At 39.5% G+C, this 17,928-nt stretch overlaps 1 long non-coding RNA gene across 1 annotated transcript; it reads right to left on the reverse strand.

Moving 5' to 3' along the window:
• Positions 1 to 6,530: 6,530 nt before the first annotated feature.
• Positions 6,531 to 14,993, reverse strand: LOC123502402. The gene is made up of 2 exons (XR_006674019.1): positions 14,640 to 14,993; positions 6,531 to 6,762 (listed from the first exon to the last, which is right to left on the reverse strand). It is a non-coding gene; the product is annotated as an uncharacterized LOC123502402 (long non-coding RNA).
• Between the last annotated feature and the right edge of the window lie 2,935 nt (positions 14,994 to 17,928).

Below are 17,928 nucleotides of genomic sequence, written 5' to 3' on the forward strand. Positions count from 1 at the left end.
AAAAGTCTAACCATTCATTTTTGCTTTCAATCACTCGTTGTCACCAAGTCTTGTAAAATCCAGGCATGTATTTCAACACGCGCTGTTTTCTCAATAAGATCACTCGTAAGGCCACAGAATGTCGCGTTCTCATGATAGATTTTTTTGCCACTAATTGACCAGAATCTTCGCAGACTATCATTAGTATTATGGAAACATCCTTAAAGGTCCTTGTAACTTGTGGTGGAACCTGTTAATAGCAGCTGAGATAAGACGGCTGAGGTGCAGCCCAACCTTGAGTCATAATGCAGTCCCGCAGTCTCATAAGTCAGTCCTCACACACACACACACACACACACACACACACACACACACACACACACACACACACACACACACACACACACACACACACACACACACACACACACATTATACCACGTGATGTCAGAGCGAAAATCAAATTATGACGAAATAAACGAGAGAGAGAGAGAGAGAGAGAGAGAGAGAGAGAGAGAGAGAGAGAGAGAGAGAGAGAGAGAGAGAGAAACTAGTAGTACCTGTCTGGAGTAGCCCCGTGCCTGGTTTTCACTGTTTTGTGGCCCCGCTACCTGGCCCAGGTGGAACGGAACAAGAAACATTGACAAAACTCACGTGAGAAACGAATGAAAGGCGCGACACTAAAACAACTAAACAAGGATGTAGAGAAAATTAAAATGAAAGGCTGAGAAAGACTGGTAAGGAATAGACAGGCTGACCTGGACAGTAAAATTAACTAATATAAACCTGAAATAAATTTGAATGGGCTAAGTCACTTTGAGATGGACTGGGATAGGTTAGAATTTATAGGATATAGAATGAACAAGGGGAAGGTGAGACAGGTAAGTATGAGACTGTGATAAGTCATTCCATTATAATCTAGAGTGCGTATGAGATATAAGATTTGGGCGAGACACTGGCAAGGGCAAGAGTAATATCAGTGGATCGGAACTTCACTTCACTCAGGTTCATGGAGAATGTAGCTTTCCTGGGCTGGACTGACCTATACTGAATAGCTGCGGAGGACTGTTTTGTAAGAGTGAAAGAGAGAATGAGTGCAGCGCAAGGCGGGACTTTACTAGACGGCTGAGTTATATTATATTAGACGAGGTTACACAAGGAAGTGAAGTTAAATGTAGTATTTTCAAACTCGTTGTGTTGTCAAAAATACTCCATTACTCAATTGTTTATCATGATTTCCTCTTGAGATTAAAAAGCGTGGCAGAAGAGAGGACAGACATGACGTAATATCCTTAACTTGATGGAGAAAAGAAAAAGAAAGAAAAAAATGAGAGAGGTAGCAAAAGAAGACTGAGAAGGGATAATACTAATAATTCTAGTTCGAGGGAGAAAAGAAAGAGGACAAAGAAACATCAAATAATGATGAAAAAATAAACACACGTAATTAAAAAGAATAAATAAAAAGAATAAAAGGAAAAACGTAGCAGAAGGAGGAGAGAGAAGAAAGGAAAGGAAGCAGAAGACGGAGAAGGAAGAAAGATAATATTTCTAACTCGAAAAAGAAAAAATGAAGAAAGAAATTATGAAAACAACATACATAACTAAAGAGAAAGATATGAAGGGAGAAAAGAAGGATAAGAAGCCAGGAGGTAAGAGAGAGAGAGAGAGAGAGAGAGAGAGAGAGAGAGAGAGAGAGAGAGAGAGAGAGAGAGAGAGAGAGAGAGAGAGAGAGAGTATGAATGATTTGAGCAGAGGAACGTAAAGTACAGCGTTAGTAGACAGGAAATACCTCATTAGGGCTATGGAACAATAGGTATATTATAGTATGGCTGCGCACCTACACCTACTAATACAATGCATCAGTACTACTTAATGACATAGCTCTAGTACTGTCTGGCGGCGGCGGTGGCGGCGGGGTGGTGGTAGTGGTGGTGGTGGTGGTGGTGGGTTTAGTGGTAATAGTATAATGGTCGTTGGTAATAATAATGATGGTGGTGGTGGTGGTGGTGGTGGTGGTGGTAGTGGCAGGTAAAAATCTGAGCTGACCTGCCGGAAAAGGAATGAAAAGAAATGAAATGAAGAAGTGACCACGGTATATTACGGTGAATATGTAAAATAGGAGGAGGAGGAGGAGGAGGAGGAGGAGGAGGAGGAGGAGGACCACTTGCTCGTGCGGCGGAACAGTGAACCCAGTAAGCAATGACCACCGATAGACCGGAAGACACACACACACACACACACACACACACACACACACACACACACACACACACACACACACACAAATACAGACAGAATAAAATTAATGAACAAATAGAGAAACTGGAGGAAAGGGATAGACACAGAGAAAAAAGACAGAGACAGATAGACAGACAGACAGACAGACGAAAAAAAAAGTGTGCTCATAAATTATATAGAAAAACGTCCAAAAGTACGATGTGTCAAGCATGAAGAAAGCACGCAGGAGAGGAAGAGAAAGCGAGTGAGAGAAAGTGAGAGATGACAGGAGACGGAGAGGATGAAGAGGAGGAGGAGGAGGAGGAGGAGGAGGAGGAGGAGGGAAGAAGGGAATGAAGGTGCATACCAGAACCCAAATACCACGGAGGTGTATGAGAGAGAGAGAGAGAGAGAGAGAGAGAGAGAGAGAGAGAGAGAGAGAGAGAGAGAGAGAGAGAGAGAGAGAGAGAGAGAGAGAGAGAGAGAGAGAGAGAGAAATTCCTATAACTTTAAGTGGCTGTAGTCCTGTTGACCAGATGGCTACAAAACACACACACACACACACACACACACACACACTGAAGGCATTTTCCCTCATCACCACCTGACCGAGAAATCACTGACCAGGTGAGTGAAGACAAACAAAACTAATACACTGACAAACAAACGTGCAACTCACTCGCCATTGTACAGAAAAAAAAAAGACATGATAAATGAAAGACCAGAAAAACATAATATTCAGAACGAGAAAGTTTGACCACATTCACAACACACACACACACACACACACACACACACACACACACACACACATCAATGCACCCATCCATCCATCAATGTGTAGTAGTAGTAGTAGTAGTAGTAGTAGTAGTAGTAGTAGTAGTAGTAGTAGTAGTAGTAGTAGTAGTTGTAGTTGTTGTTGTTGTTGTTGTTGTTGTTGTTGTTGTTGTTAGTAGTAGTAGTAGTAGTAGTAGTAGTGGCTAAAGCAATGACAAGCTTACACCCCAATTAAACTTCAACTAAAAAAGAAGAAAAGAGAAGAAAAAAGCTTGCTGAGTTAACGTAAGCGTGAAAATGAGTTAGGCCAAGTTGACCTAAAGTTGTGTTGGTTTGTGTTCCGCTTAGGTGATGGAAGATGCGGGGCGGGGAGCACAGCACTAATTAAGGTGAGCTGAACTGAACTGAAGGTAAAAGGAAAGTTGCTTTATCAGATCGTGGAAAAGAGAGATTTGTGTACAGTCTTCTTTATATTTGTCCCGATATCCTCTCTGTTATGTAGGCTTATCAGAGCGAGGAGGGAAGGACCGGGGGGAGAGAGGGAGGGATAGAGGAACGGAGGGAGAGAGGGAGGGAAGGAATGAAGGAGGGAGAAGGGGGAGGAAGGTAAATGGAGGCAGGTAAAGCGGCCTACACTACGCTATGCAGGTTCCCTTTACATCTCACTCTCTTCAGTAGTAGTAATAGTAATAATAATAATAATAATAATAATAATAATAATAATAATAATAATAATAATAATGAAAACATTCCTATTTTCACATTTTCCTTCCGTCTCTCTCTCTCTCTCTCTCTCTGTCCCACCACATCCAATTCATCCCTAAAAGTGACCCACACACGCACACACCAAACTTTCTCCTCCTCCTCCTGTTCCTGTTCCTCTTCCTTCATGTTACTTTCGTCCTCCTCTCTAAAAACGGAAAGCAGAATCCTCCTCCTCCTCCTTCCTCCATCCTTCATTCACACAATCCTCCTACTCTTACTCTTTTATGTCTCTCTGTCCTATTCTTTTCCTCCTTTCTCTCTTACCATCACTGTATTTATTTCCATTCCTATATTCCTCCCTTCATCTCCCTCCTCTTTTCTCTCATCTCCCAACACGAATACTACCGTCCTTGTTATTTCTTCTCCCTCCTCCTCCTCCTCCTCCTTTAGGACAGGTTGTCTTGGATACAGAAATCTATGTCAAGGTCCCAGGGTTCATAACAGCTCCTTTCCTCCTCCTCCTCCTCCCTTCCTTCCTTCTGGTATTAACGTCGCCTATCCTTTTCTAAATTGTTGACTCTCTCTCTCTCTCTCTCTCTTCTTTGCCTCTTCTTTTCTCTTTCGTGTGAGAACATCCTACTATGAGAGAGAGAGAGAGAGAGAGAGAGAGAATGATGGGTCCAGTTAATGTACTTGCGGTGAATCTAGCCACGAATTGTGCGGGAAGTGGGCGTTGGATGGGGCATACGTAAAGGGCTTAATTGTATGTGGGGGAGGGGGTTCAAATGTGTGGTTTGGGATGAAGGATCAATGAAAAGGGACAGAGAGAGGAAGGACGAGTCAGGATGTTTGTTAGAAGAGGAGGAGGAGGAGAGCCACGTTTTAAAAATATATTTGCTGCAAAGATTCTGATAAGTTTTCCTTCATATTTACATCCTCCTTTTCCTTCTCCGTTCCACAATATATTCCTCAGCTACAAGGAACATTACTATTATTTCTTATTTACCTTCTATTATTGCTGTTTCATTTCTTCCTTCTCCTTCTCGTAGTTCCATCAGCTCTGTGAGAAAATAATGATAACGATCACGATAGTAAGAGTAGTAATAACAGTTATGATAATAAAAACAACAACAATCTCTCTCTCTCTCTCTCTCTCTCTCTCTCTCTCTGTCTGGAGAAAGCAAACACGTTATCACAATTGCTATGAGTTAATTGCGTTCTGTTCTAAAAACCTTCACTCACGACTGAACATAATCAACACTTGACAAGGACGAGAAAGTGCAATTTGTCATGAATACCTAGCTGCAGAGAGAGAGAGAGAGAGAGAGAGAGAGAGAGAGAGAGAGAGAGAGAGAGAGTTGATGTAACAAAAAACAAGAATGAAACTAATTACAAGCAAACAAAAGAATAACAATAATAAACATGAAGACAAAAAAAAAAAATATATTAGCTAAAAGAAACAATTAATCACTCTTCCCTCCACACAGTAATCCAAATGTGAAACTTTCCTATTTGTAGTTCTCATCCTCATCTATAAATATGTACAGTATATGTGTATGTAAAACTTTAAAGCTTCAGTGATTTGTACACCAACACCATCACCGCTATCATCACCACCACATTATCATTGAAACTACAACTCTATCATCTCATTACCACAAACATGATGGATAGGAGCACTGTGACTATTCATATGGACAGATGATGAATCTGCTTTCCCCTAAAACATGGGACAATTCCATGTGTCTACAAAAAGTTAGTGAATTTCCACATGTCTTATGTTTGAATGTCACTGTTGATCTGCATACCACCAACTGAAAACTCAATAAATACTCAAAACATTTTTTTTTTCCACCCTTAACCCTTTGCTCTTTTATTACATATTAAATTCATAACTAATACAAAAAATGTTGGCATGATGGCAGCTGTAGGTACAAGAAATCTTGGAAGAAAGAGTGCATCAAGGGAGACAGGTATTGAAGGTAAGAATTCCATGCATAGTTAACAGACTGTAGTGATCCATTTGTCTGCCAGGTATCAGATTCAGTAATATTAAGGATAAGAAGGATTACTATACTATTACATATTGTATTTTCCCTCATTTTACCTTCTTTTTGGCAGAGATGCTGATGTTAGGAGTATGTGTATGCTTGACAAGGTTACTTAATATTCATACTTGGAGGACATAGAGGGAGATATTTACAACATGAGCTTCAAATACTTTGCTCATTATCCACTCATCATTATTTGTTTATGAATAATATCATTGCAATTCTGACAATGTCTAGTCATGGCTAGTTTTGTTACGTGGGAAACATGAGTGGCCAATTGATTGCAGAGCATCACAAATGCAAGTTAAATTTGGAAAAGTGATGTTCTACAGTTGAAGAAATGATGTATTGTATATTCATAAACAATACAGAACCTCTAGTTACCAGGTGTTGTTAACATATATATATATAACTACTTCTTAGTGGAATTGCCTCTACCGTGTCGCCTCTGATGATTGGAGAAACCTGAGGAGATACGTTGATTGTCCTTGGAATGACTGCTGTTTCCATGTTAGGGAGCCATCTCTGTGTGCTGAGTGCTTAGTAGAGGTGATAGTGTCTGGCATGGAGGCATACATTCCTCACTTATACTTTCAACCTTAACTTTTCAAACCTTGGTTTAACACAGACTGCTCCCCTGCTACATATGATAGAGGACTGGCCCACAAAAAAAAAGAAAATTATGTCCTGTTCTTTGATTATTCTGTTTGACCCATCTGGAAAATGACAAAGTGGGCTTTTCTTTTATCAAAATTTTTGTTAATCATTATAAAAGGAATAAAATACATAAAAAAAATTTTCTTCAGTCAAATGTTCTTTTACTCAAACTGAATATATACAGAAAAACATCAATTCATAATATAACATACATATACATGAAAACATTAATTTATATTATATCATATAAGTAAAGGATAGAGAACAGGGGAAATATTCCACTATGTTTATCACACGGCATCTTGAAGTATGCAGTGCTTTGGAAACTGTCCATCGAGCCATCCTCTTCAAAAGAAGTGCTCCGCAATGTAAGGTGCTGAAAAGATTTGAGAGATCAAACAATTAAGTGCATCAGTTATACACTGTTGGATGATACTGTACAGATTACATATACAAAAATAGCTTCCAAGTAGAGTAATTGAAAATTCATTTGTCAGCAGCTATTTGCTATGATATAGAGTCTGTTTGATAGCATGAGTGTGTTTACATGAATTTCAATGATTAAGAAATAGGTGTAATGCCAACTGTACAGTTGCTGCAGTGCCTTTGATGATGTCATGGTATAACATTTGTCATTCTTTATCTATCATAAAAGCAAACTAGTGATAGGGTTTTTATCTTTTGAATTTACTTTAGCTTTTGGTCTTGTCTTTATCTATGACTTAACTAATGGCACACACACACACACACACACACACACACACACAGATATATATATACAGGGTGGGGCGCAGATACTTTACCGATTTGAGAATGAAATAAAAACCTGTTCACACTTCACAATTCTTTATTCTTCTTTTATGCCTTTCACACAACATGGAAGATTTACTTTTACACTGTTTTAAAGACAATATCTTTTAAATGTCCACCTCCATTGTCAATACACTGATTCAGACGATTTCGGAAGCTTTGGTCTACTCTATCCAGCATGTTGAGCGGTATATTGGCTATTTCAGTTCGAATGGCATTCTGTAGATCTTCCAGGGTCTGTGGACGGTTGTTATAAACCAATCCCCACAGGAAATAATCACAGGGTGTTAAATCAGGTGAGCGCGCAGGCCAGTTTAAATCTCCTCTCAGAGAAATCAGTCGGTCGGGAAAAGCTTCTCTCAGGAATCCCATTGAAATGCGTGCAGTGTGGGCACACACTGATTTAGCCACCTGTGATTATTTCCTGTGGGGATATCTCAAATCCCTGGTTTATAACGACCGTCCACAGACCCTGGAAGACCTACAGAACGCCATCCAAACTGAAATAGCCAATATACCACTCATCATGCTGGATAGAGTAGACCAAAGCTTCCGAAATCGTCTGAATCAGTGTATTGACAATGGAGGTGGACATTTAAAAGATATTGTCTTTAAAACAGTGTAAAAGTAAATCTCCCATGTTGTGTGAAAGGCATAAAAGAAGAATAAAGAATTGTGAAGTGTGAATAGGTTTTTATTTCATTCTCAAATCGGAAGTATCCGCACCCTATATATATATATATATATATATATATATATATATATATATATATATATATATATATATATATATATATATATATATATATATATATACTTATATGCTGCAAAACTCTACAGATCAGCTTGGTGTATTAGATGAAGCACCAATAAGATCGGTAATGCTAGGTAAAGGTGTATTTACCTAGTTCACCTAGTTGTATTGTACAGGGTTCAAGTGGGGCTCATAGTGTCCTGTCTCCATGTCTCCATTTATCTAATTTTTCTTTAAAGTTATGCACATTATGTGCTGTAACAACTTCATTACTCAATGCACTCCACTTTTCCACCGTCCAATGTGTGTGTGTGTGTGTGTGTGTGTGTGTGTGTGTGTGTGTGTGTGTGTGTGTGTGTGTGTGTGTGTGTGTGTGTGTGTGTGTGTGTGTGTGTGTGTGTGTGTGTGTGTGTGTGTGTGTGTGTAATTCACTGTTTGATCTGCTGCAGTCTCTGACGAGACAGCCAGACGTTACCCTCACGGAACGAGCTCAGAGCTCATTATTTCTGATCTTGGGATAGGTCTGAGACCAGGCACACACCACACACTGGGACAACAAGGTCACAACTGTGTGTGTGTGTGTGTGTGTGTGTGTGTGTGTGTGTGTGTGTGTGTGTGTGTGTGTGTGTGTGTGTGTGTGTGTGTGTGTGTGTGTGTGTGTGTGTGTGTGTGTGTGTGTGTGTGTGTGTGTGTTATCTAAGAAGGTCATTGCTGAAAAAAGAATATTGCTCCATATTCTAATGCAGAGATTTCATATGGCATTAAAGTCAGATGGCATAAAGAGGATATTGGGTCATGTTTGCACGTCACAATCCTGCAGAGAGTATGTTGACACTAAAAATGTGGTACATAAACTAATAAGAAAATGTAAATGTATGTACTGCAGCAAGAGATTTGTGAGACAGGAACTGATGCTAGGAGACTGGACTCTGTTCTAAACAACTTGACTGGTAAGAGGAGTGCCACGAAGCTTCTTGATGGACTCCTGGATATGGACAAGGCAAATAATTTCATGAGGCATTTTGATGAGAAAATTAAGAACATTGTTAATAATCTTAAAGGGGCAAAACAATTTTGGGATGTTGTAAATGAGTAGTATAAAACAATTAGACTCAGAAGGGTATAGTAACATTTTTGTGGATACAGATGGAAAGGTTGGAAGTACTTAATGAGGTAGCAAATGTAATAAAATATGAAGAGTACAGTGGTAGCTCTACTTATGTGTTTAATTCATTCTGTGACACAACTCGTAACTCAATTGGCTCACATCTCAAATCCATTTTCTCCATTAAAATCAATTGAAATGCCATTAATCTGCTCCAGCCCTCTCAAAAACACAACATTTTATTTTTTATCTTTCAACAGTTTTAGATGAGAACGTCATTTATAAGTCAGAAACTTCATATAAAAACATAATAAAAGAGAATAAAAGAGAATATATAAAAACAAACTGTTTTACAAACTGTATTTACCTTGAAGATCAGACAAGTTGGAGAAACAGAAGATGGTGGCGAGGGTGGAGAGTGGAGGAGGTAGGCTTAGGACCCATGGTCAGACAAGATACTTAGCAAAACAACTGGACATAAAAAGAAAAACAGAAGAAAAATGCTAGCACAGCACATGAAATGCTTTCATGGCAAAAAATATCATGAGGTGAACATGTTGGACGTGGAATGCTGGGCAGTTGTGGTGTTTGCTTCACCGACAAGCATTGGCATGCTCGGAGCTACCTTGCAACTCAAATTTTGGCTTGTAAGTCAAAGTGAAAAATTAAGTGAGTGATGGCTCACATCTCAAATTTCTCTTCAGTCTAAGTCCTGGAGATGGACAAGGAGTATCTGATGAATCTGTATGCAAAGGAATAAGTTATTCTTTTCAAAAAATTTCCTCCAACTTCATTTCAAGTTTCCTTTCTTTTTTTCTTTTTTTATGTCCTGGCCTATAGTGCCTGTAGGCAACTTGAAGAGAATTGGAAGTGCTGTTAAGCTTCCACCCATTAGAGGCACAGGCAATTTTATTCATAGTGGTATCCATATTAGGGCCCATATCACCACCCAAGTGCATCTGGGTATCATGGTGGCATGTAGGTAATTTTAAACCACTCAACAAATGGCAAAGTTTCAAGGCAGTATATGGCGGGATTCGAACCTACGTGTGGACATCTGCCCGATCCCATGCTCACCACCTTATCCACTACACCACTGCCTCTGACCACTTTATTGTTCCTGTGGTAAGGAATCACTGTTCTTCCTCAGGGTTCTGTCCAGTTACCTATTCTCTTCCCATTATTCATCAGTGATCTTCTAAACTAAATTCCTTGTCCACTTGATAAGGGAAATACATAAGTATGTTCATACAGGGACTGTCATGTGTAGGCCTGATGGCCTCTTGCAGCTTCCCTCATTTTCTTATGTTCTTATCCACTCCTATGCTGATGATACCATCCTACACTTTTCCGTATCTTTTCAGACATGACCAACCCTTCAGGAAGTAAACAGATCATGTGCCACACAATGCCAGACTTCTGCCCTCTAAATCTTTCGGATTGAGACAGAGTAAACTTATAATTATTTAATGTCTTCAAAACTCAATTCCTCTGTCCATCAACTTGACACATCCTTCCAGAAAACTATTTCCTTTTCTTCAATGACTCTCAACTTCAGGTATCAAGATGAATGTGAGACTGAAATAATGATAATAAGCAGGCAGAGAGACTAAATATAATTGATTCGATAGAAATGTGGTGGAGCTTGTAAATAACTTCAAATATCTGTGTGTGATGATAGACAAAAATGCTACAATGAATTAGAAATACATAAGAAAATAAGCCATTTCTATAAAAAAGCAGGATCAATGTATTTACAAGCACATACATGTCAGAACTAAAATCTAATAAAATATGTTGTAACCTCATCACACTCCCATAATGTAAAGTAGCTAATTGTTAATTTCCAACAGGGTAAAACAGGGCTAGAAATCCTCCAGACAATGAGATGTAGACTCTGCAAAAGGCTACAGATAAGCTTGGTGTATTGGATGAAGCAGCAATAAGACCAGTAATGCTAGGTAAAGGTTATATGTTAGTGTCCTAAGCAGTGATACACAGGTGCAGTACATAGCGCAGTTAATAGGTACCAAACGTTGGGGGCTACGGAGACCCAGCGTGCAGGGGGTGTGGGCAGAGCTATGCTACGTCACAACTGACTGTCGCTTTGCGTGTGCTGTGTTGTGTGCCTATTCAAGGTGCACTATGTACCACCTGACTTTTTAGCAATTGCCGTGCACGGTACTCTCCACGCTCAATATATACTTCTGCACACAGTACCTACACCTGTGTACAGGTAAATATTAGTAAGGTGCAAAATTTCCCTACTAGTCAAAACATGCTCCATATGTGTGTATGTGTGTGGTGTGTGTGTGTGTGTGTAATTCACTGTTTGATCTGCTGCAGTCTCTGACGAGACAGCCAGACGTTACCCTACAGAACGAGCTCAGAGCTCATTGTTTCCGATCTTCGGATAGGCCTGAGACCAGGCACACACCACACACCGGGACAACAAGGTCACAACTCCTCGATTTACATCCCGTACCTACTCACTGCTAGGTGAACAGGGGCTACACGTGAAAGGAGATACACCCAAATATCTCCACCCGGCCGGGGAATCGAACCGCGGTCATCTGGCTTGTGAAGCCAGCGCCTAACCATTGAGCTACCGGCCGTATGTGTGTGTGTGTGTGTGTGTGTGTGTGTGTGTGTGTGTGTGTGTGTGTGTGTGTGTGTGTGTGTGTGTGTGTGTGTGTGTGTGTGTGTGTGTGTGTGTGTGTGTGTGTGTGTGTGTGTGTGTGTGTTGTGTGTTTGTGAAAAAAAATCTATTGTTGAAAAAGGCCATGGTTGAAAAGGATAATGCTCCATAGTTTAATGCTGAGATTTTAAATGCCATTAAAATCAGACAACATAAAGAGCAGATATGGCATCATGCTTGCATGTCAAAATAATGCAGAGAGTTTGTTTATGCTAAGAATGTGGTAAAAATGTGTGTGTGTTTTGAAAACAGAAAATTAATCTATTATTGAAAAGACCATTGTTGAAAAGGATAATGCTTTGTGGTTTAACACTGAGATTTTAAATGCCAATAGAGTCAGATGACATAAAGAGAGGATATGGCATTGTGTTTGCATGTCAAAATAACGTAGAGAAAAGCTACATTTATGCTAAGAATGGGGTAAATAAACTATTAAGAAAATGTAAACATATGCAGTCTACTGCACACAAAAGTTTTGTGAGCAGGAACTGATGCTAGGAGACGGTACTCTATTCTTAACAACTTGACTGGTAGCTAAGAGGAGTGCCAAGAAACTTCTTGATGGACTCCCAGATATGGAAAAGGCAAACAATTTCATGAGGAATTTTGATGAGAAAATTAAGAAAGTTTGTTCACTATTAGTAGCCTTAAGAGGTAGAACAATCTCACCGTCTTACTTATATGTCTCCTTTACAGAAGTCAGTATTGAATTACTACAAGCATTATTGAAAAATGTAAAAAACAAAAAAAAAATTGTATTCCAGATCCATTTCCTCTGTCAGATGTTGCAAATGGGGAGGATTTTTTTAAGCTTACCTACAAGTGCACTCTTAAACACTGTTAATTTAAGCATAAAAGAATGTGTTTTTCCAGAAAGTGAGAAATTTGCTATTATTAAGCTGACTTTAAAGAGCAAACTTGATAGTCAATGCCTTTCCTCGTATAGACCTGTTTCTAACATATCATTCCTATCAACAGTTATTGAAAGTGTAATTCATGTTCAATTAAAGGATTATTTATCTACTATTTATGTTTTGCTTGACAATCAATCGGCATATAGGAAATTACATTGAACTTAATCAGCTTTGTGAAGCATCCCTAATAATTATTTCTTTTCTTTTTTATTTTATGTACGATGGACGAAGAGATTGAAGTGTTGACTTACGTATTGTAGTGCATGATTTATTGTTGAACAATCTGCAGATTATTGGATTTCGCCTTTTGCACTACAACTGAAATTAGTTTTACAATATTTTTCTATAGTATATCATGCTAGCATTAGTCATATTTCTATATTCATATTGATATCAAGAACAGAGGCCCTGTAGAGCGAAGCAAGTCACTCCGGCCCTGGTCACTTCGGCCCCTAGTTTTTCCGGCCCTGGTCACTCCGGCCTCCCTTCCGTTCAACCCAGGTCACTCCGGCCTCCCTGGCTGCACGCACATATGTGTGTGTGTGTGTGTTTCATCATGGCTTCCTGGCATTGCGCAATAGGATTGCCCACGCATGGTCCGCCTCATTCTTTCAAAGAAAGTCGTTCTTCATATAGTCTCTCTCTCTCTCTCTCTCTCTCCCTCTCTCTCTCTCTCTTACACGTGTAATAGTTTCGGGTTTCAAAACCAAAAATTACTTCCTGATCAGCGGGTATCGAACTTGGTCCATTAGATCATAAGTCAGCTTCATTGCCCCCTGAGCTACTGCAGACCCCATGGATCGACACTATTACTTCACTATTACTACTCTTCAAAGAAGCCAAAAATGTACAGGTTCAAGTGCGTCTGGTCAAGGACGGCAAACTATTTGTTGTCAGAGACGAAAATACCGATCTCTACAAGGACGAATATTTGCATTATGGAACAAGTATGAACAGCATGACCTTACCACTGACCAATTATTAAAAGCATGTTCCAGGCTAAGTGGACCTAGTGTTTAGTTTGCAATAAGATCGAGTGTGTTTTTTACTTAGACGCATACTTTTGTATACATATACATATATTTTAGTACCAGTAGGCTGCCTGATTTTTTTTTTTTTTTTTTTTTTTTACTTAGACGCATACTTTAGTATACAGATATATTTTAGTATCAGTAGACTGCCTATTTTTTTTTTTTTTTTTTTTACTTAGAAGCATACTTTTGTATACAGATATATTATATTTTAGTATCAGTATAGGCTACTTGATTTTTTTCACACGAGTTATAATATATATATATATATATATATATATATATATATATATATATATATATATATATATATATATGATACTGACATTGTACTAGAATTATTATATCGTACTATATTTATTATATTTTATGTAATGTTAATGGAAATGTAATTAAAAAGTAAAGAGAAGTCAAAACTAATTTTTTACTATATAATTATCAAAAAGCTTTTGAACTACGGAGGCGAGGTGTTGTTTACATCACGATGAAGCCAGTCAGCGCTCCCATATTGTTGTGGGCAGGGTGTGGTGAGCCTTGTTTGGGCATTTCTATTGGTTGTATGCATTCATTTATTTTATTGTGGTTTCAGTAATATTATTTATCCATTTTTATGTGTAATTTACATGCATACATATTTGGATTAAGTTAGTTGTAGTTATTGTGTATATGTATGACTCTACTACGTAATCATTTAATAAAAGAGAAAGCCTGTTACTATATTCCTTTCTAGATTACATAGTACAATTAGTGAGCCGGAGTGACCAGGGTGGTAGGCCGGGGTGACTAGGGTGGTAGGCCGGAGTTACTAGGGTTGGGGGCCGCAGTGACTGAGGGCCGGTGGAACTAGGGGCCGGAGTGACTGTAAATCCTGTAGAGCATCAATAGTTGGAGGAATAGAGTCTGAATATCGTAATAAAGAATAATCGTTGCAAAGATCATACCTGCTCGAATTAGTCCCACCGTGGCGAGGAAAGTCGCAATATTTGAATATAATGCCACCCGAGCCATTCTCTCTTCCTCCTGTGCTCGTTTCTTCTCTTCAGCAGGGTCCATGCGAGGTGCTCCTAGACGAATCATGATGGTGAGCTTCTGGATCGAGATTCCCTACAAGCAGTAAGCAGTAAGCACACGTGAGCGTTGTGCTGGCCGGGGGTTTGTTTATCACAGCCTTGGCGGATCCGTGCACCGTGGGATTCGGCTCCAGTAAACATTACATAACATAACATAAATAATAGGATAACAAAGGGCCACCAGGGCCCATCTAGGTTATCCTGTATCAGTCGCACAGCGACCTCGTCATCAGTACTTAAAGATACACTTACAAGTACACAATACATTATATACTAATTCTAAATATTTGGCCCATTAACAAGGCTAAGTCCTGCAGCGAAATCCTCTACAATTTGTGATCCCCATACATGGGGATCATGTCTTGTTTAACTTAAGTAAATTTCTTATAAAAACTAATCTAATAAATTCAAGTGCTTATCTAATCTGTTTTTAAACATTGTCAAACTAGTGGTATTTACAACCGTCTCTGGCAATGCATTCCAGAAGTCTACCACCCTATGACTAAAGAAATATTTTCTTATATCTAACCTGCAGCCTTGCTTTCTAATCTTCCTGCCATGATTTCTAGTCCTACTTCCCTCCTCTAAGGTAAAGAAAGATCTCACATCTAGACTATGTAGTTTGTATCTAACATAACATAACATAACATAAATAATAGGATAACAAAGGGCCACCAGGGCCCATCTAGGTTATCCTGTATCAGTCGCACAGCGACCTCGTCATCAGTACTTAAAGATACACTTACAAGTACAAAATACATTATATACTAATTCTAAATATTTGGCCCATTAACAGGGCTAAGTCCTGCAGCGAATTCCTCTACAATCTGTAATCCCCATACATGGGGATCATGTCTTGTTTAACTATACTAAATTTCTTATAAAAACTATCATGCAGCGCTATACATAATTATAAATCTAATAAATTTAAGTGCTTATCTAATCTGTTTTTAAACATTGTCAAACTAGTGCTATTTACAACCGTCTCAGGCAATGCATTCCAGAAGTCTACCACCCTATGACTAAAGAAATATTTTCTTATATCTAACCTGCAGCCTTGCTTTCTAATCTTCCTGCCATGATTTCTAGTCTGCCCTCTGTCATGTACAAAATGGCACCTGAAGCGAGAATAACCATTATGTCCCATTAATAATAGCTGTAGTAATGGGGAGTTATCATTGACAGTTGTGTACCGTACAGACAGCACTGCCTTCACACACATACAGTGGTGGTGGTGGTGTTGCTGGCGGTGGTGTCTTGGTGTTTACTGCTCAGCCTACCTACACACCCAGACGCATTCACTCACAGCCAGAAATACTCAAAACACACACAGAACCAAACTAAATACACACACACAATGAAGTGAAGTGTTACCATATTCCCAGGCAGTTTTTAGCAGCACAAGCGGCAAGACAAGAGTGAACCAGCAGTGCAAGGCAAGCCACCCTGACCTGCAGCCTTCACCACACCCCTCCTTCACTTACTCAAGGTGTGTTTAAGGCCATTCGCTTATCTTGGGCCTCCATTTACCTACGGGAGTGAAAATATCTCGAACTTTACCCAGATTTGTAAAGGTGATTAGGTAAACAAGCGGTCATAGAGGCAAGTTGTGTATATTCGCCGTTGTTATTTGCGTCCTTCACTCACATACAGTGAGCCATACATGTGCCAGAGTGCACCCACCAGTCTACCATATCATCTCCCATGGTCATTTCTTCCCGACATAGCTTCATTTTGTTGTGGTGAGATTTTAAAGGCAACATATGGACCCCGCGCCGCCGCTGTTTCCGCCTCCAGGTCCCCGGATGTTACCTACCCCTCCGGTCCCCCGCCACTCTCCCCCCTTGGCAGCCTGCTCGGTCCAATACTTTTTTCTAATATTTCGTGAGAGTAATGTTACGCTTCCATGGTGTGTTTTTATGGTTTGTATAAATGTTTCGTTGTGTTTGAAGTGTGTTGCGCGCCTGTGTTGGGTAAATATGTGGCGTTTAGTGGTGTTTTATGGCGTGTGTTAAAGGCTTTTCAACGGTCAAAATTTTCCCTCTGGAATTTTGAGGTTTCTTATTTGAAGGTATAAGTGGGCCTTTGTGGTATCAAAGGATCGGCTGTCCTCTTTTAAGCGTGAAATCAATCTATTGAGTGAAATATGTGGACTTTGAAATGGTGTTTGGTGGTGTTGAAAAACGTCTTATTTTTCTTTATTTTATTTGGTGACGTTTGTGGTTCTCGGTGTAACTCGCTGTGGAATGCCTTGAAAGATACCTCACACTCCCTCAAATGTGGTAAAACACTCGCCAAGTGAAAATGGCTTGACTTTGCAGGGCGTTTTAGCAGATTTATGAGTTTGAATGTTGTTTTATATTTAGCATACTTAATTTAGACATTTTTTGAAAACTAGTTAAGCTGGAGTTGTTTTGATATTTTTAAACTTAGTTTTACTATTTATCACGTCATAAAATAACAAGCATTCGGCCGTGGCTTCGTTTTTCTAAAAGTCATTTTAAAATGAAATGATTTACGTAATTTAGCCGAGTCACCCCCGCTCCCGTTCTCTTGTGATGACCACAGCCCAGGTGGTGACTCATTATAGCCCCGGCTGCCGCCTCTTTTCCAAACCCGCAGTTCGTCAATATTTTGCCTAATATCTGGTGATTCCTGCGTGTTTTCGTGTGTTTCTGGGTTCAGGTGTGTAGATAGTAGTAGCAGAAGGAAGTAGAAAGGAGAAATAAAGGAGGATAAGGAGGAAGGAAGGAGAAAGAGAGAAGGAAGAGGAGGAGAAGCCAAGTCACAATACTTAAGTCACCCTCCTTATCCTCAATATTTTGTCTAATATCTTGTGTTTTGATGTGTTTCTAGGCTCAGACGTCAAGACGGAAGCAACAGAAGGAAGAAGAAGGAGAAACAAAGGAGGAGGACGAAGAAGAAACGAGAAATAGAGGCGGAATAGGAGAAGGAGCCAAGGTGTAATATTTAGGTAAGTGTCCCTTTTAATCCTAACGTTCTTTATAATGCATTGTGTTGGATTTGGGACACATTTGGGGCGTTTTAAGTGTGTTGCAGAGTGTTTGGGTGTATTATAAGGTTGTTTTGGGTATATATCGTGTGTTTTAAGCCTCTTAGGTGTATTTGACGTGCCTTGAGTGTGGTGTGGAGGTGTATT

This window comes from Portunus trituberculatus, chromosome 11 (genome assembly GCF_017591435.1).
Source record: "Portunus trituberculatus isolate SZX2019 chromosome 11, ASM1759143v1, whole genome shotgun sequence".
In the NCBI taxonomy this organism is placed as follows: domain Eukaryota; kingdom Metazoa; phylum Arthropoda; class Malacostraca; order Decapoda; family Portunidae; genus Portunus; species Portunus trituberculatus.